Here is a 3,031-nt window from a genome sequence, read left to right as displayed (position 1 = left end):
CAATATCTAAGTGGATGATGCTTAACAGGTCCACTCTGTAGATTCTGTGGAGTGCATTTTGGGAGTAATTCATCTTAAAATGCCATTAAGTTGCAGTCTTTCTAAGTTTAAATTGTTCCCAGTACTCATATAATAGAGATTGAGAATTACTAAAGTGTACTCCTGAAGTTTGCCAGTTAATACATGAGGCAGAACTCTCAGGACTTAATTGCATTTTTTTGTATGGAACTCTGGGAAGGACTAAATTTGCTTTTTGAAAAAAGTTTTGGTCAGTTCTTCAACTGAATAGGAATGCTCATAGATGATTCAATATTTGTATAAAAATAAATCTCAAATATTGTCAACTCTATAGCTAGTAGCTAAATCATAAGGAAATCAGTTTGTTAAAAAAAAGTCTTCATTTCAGGCATTTATAAAAGCCTTGTTTTTCAAATATATGTACATATACCATCCCTTAGGAGTCCATTTGAGATGAACGATTATTTTTCTAAAATTTGTAATCTCTTTTCTGTTTTAACCTAAACCAATAGAAAGCATCAAATGTATTTCTCCAAAAATTATTTCAGTAATTGATTCATTTATTCATTCACCTTGTGTTTATTGATTGATTCTGTACTATGAAGTCTTCAGGCACTAGTCATAAATGACCCTACATTCATGTGCCACCATACCCAGTATCATCAGGTAATGATAAGAACTATGAAAAATAAAGTCGGTGTTAACTTTGTAATCCTGTATTTTCATTCTGAACACCGACACAACATTTCTGGAGCAGAGAAGATTTATTATTTGTTTATGGCAGATAATAATGGGCTGGTTTCCACGTGCTCCAACATGCATCGTGGAATGATGCAATGAGACTCAGCTATTGCTGCTTATGTTTTGGGTCTGTATGATGACGAGTTATGGTAACAAGGAGCGTGGAAGCCTGAGGGGCTGGGGCACATAAAGGAAGTCTAAGAGGTGAGATGGTATGTGCTTGGTTGTATGTCACAAATACACAAATCAACTGCTTTTAAAGAACAAAGAAAAATGATTTGTTTATTTTTCTTCTTCTTCAGGCAACAAAGCCTGAGGGCAGACAGTCCGGATCTGTTTGGGTTACGTCCTGCTCTTTGCCATTTTTAGTGCATAGCCGTTCATTCTCCTTATACCAACCCCCTCCCCACCATCCACTAAAGCAGTTCTTGCCCTTCTAGATATCTTGTTTCAATTCGAGGAAGAAAGAACAGGAAAAGGTAAAGAACAAAGGACTCCTTAAATAAATTGGCCCCATTCTTCTGGAAGACAAACTGAAAATCCAGATCTAAATAACTGCCCTTTATACCTCTGCCCAGAATTTGAGATTTCATGGGGGCATGCGAAGTAGTAACTGTAAACAGAAATATTAACTACCAAGTTAATTTGCATTCTATTAGAAAGGATGGTGAAGTGAATTGACACTTGGGCAATTAAAAATGTTTGGTACAGGGATGATTTCTGTAGAAACTGAGAGTCCAGACTTAAAAGAAAGAAAAATTCTCAGAAGATCATTGAGAGATTTACAGGAAAGAAAAATTCTCCATCACTTAACCCTTTTTGCTCAACTACTTTTTCTTTCTAATGAGCAGTAATGACAGTCCTTGGAAGAATGTCTGTGTTCTTTATTTTATATAAGTTGCTCTTGTAAATACTGTTTATTTTTTAGTGAATGATCTTTTATAGACTCTGACACTAAATTCCTTTTTCATTGCTTGACTCTTGCCTTTTAAATTTTTCATAAAACCTTTATGTATTTATTCTTCTTACTTATAATAGCCTTAAATCAATTTGGAAGGAGGTAGAAAACAATAATCCATGACCAAAAAAAAAAAAATGTAATAATACAGTGAGCTTGAGGAAAAATATATTTGATTCTTAAAAGAGTCATCTTAAACAAATATCTTGTGCAGTGGACCTTGGGGTACTCAATAAACAAAATTATATACCTATTGATAAAAACATACCCATGCATATTACTGGTCAAAATATTCCCAGTATTTATACAAAATAAAGTTGTGTTAAAACATATTAAATATATTCACTCTATCCCTTAATTCCAGTCTTATATGGAGTATTTGTTATCTGATTCTCCTGAGTCTTTTTTTGTTCATTTGCATTTTTTTACAGTAGGAGGAAGATACACCTCCTTTGAAAAAAAGGGAAATTCCTTAGGGGAAATACCAATAAATAACCCTTAACAATGGAATTTCCATTTCTTGCTAAGGTAATGATTAAAAGTTGACTTTTAAAAAGTTTCCAGGAATATCCCATCCTGATTTTTAGGTATGAGCTCATCTGTGGGTCCACGTCAAATGAATCTTCACAAATGAGCTTTCATGATCACTTGGGTTAAATGTGCATGTTAATCAGGCCCAGAGAATAGGAGATACTGGACAAAGTTAAGGACAAGAAAGTTACCAAGAAGGTATGAGGCATGGTTTACACGAGTCTAACAACATTGTTTAGGTTTTGCACAAATTATTTTGGGGAGCTCATTATATCTGTATGAAACTCATTTTCCAGACTGCTGATTATATTCATAAAAACAATAGCTTTAGTGTTTTCTCTCCTGTTTTAATTCCATGTTTGATAGGTTGGAGAGCCTCCCATTCAGTGTGAATTATGTTTCCTTTTTCATCTTGATTATATATTGATCTGATTGAATATGAGTATGTGGAGCCATTACTGCAATCTGGCTTTTGGCATTTATACACTGGGCATTTATAGATGTACTCCCACCCTGAGGACATTCTACTTTTTATATTCAGATAATGAGTAAATATTTGATTTGAGTGGAGTTGAGAATCAGTGCTGGGCAAATGCATACGTTTCTTTGCTTTTGCTTATAACAATAAAGCGTTATTAAAATCACTGTAATTTTCATCTCACATTTCTTACTGAAGTCTGAAATAATTCCGAAGTTCATAATTCTGCAGTAGAGTTGTTTTCAGAAAATGAAGAGAGTCTCAAAAATTCATATGTGCCTTTAATGCAACAGATTGGTAGCTAC

This window comes from Sciurus carolinensis, chromosome 9 (genome assembly GCF_902686445.1).
Source record: "Sciurus carolinensis chromosome 9, mSciCar1.2, whole genome shotgun sequence".
Lineage (NCBI taxonomy): Eukaryota > Metazoa > Chordata > Mammalia > Rodentia > Sciuridae > Sciurus > Sciurus carolinensis.
This window is presented reverse-complemented; position numbering follows the sequence as displayed.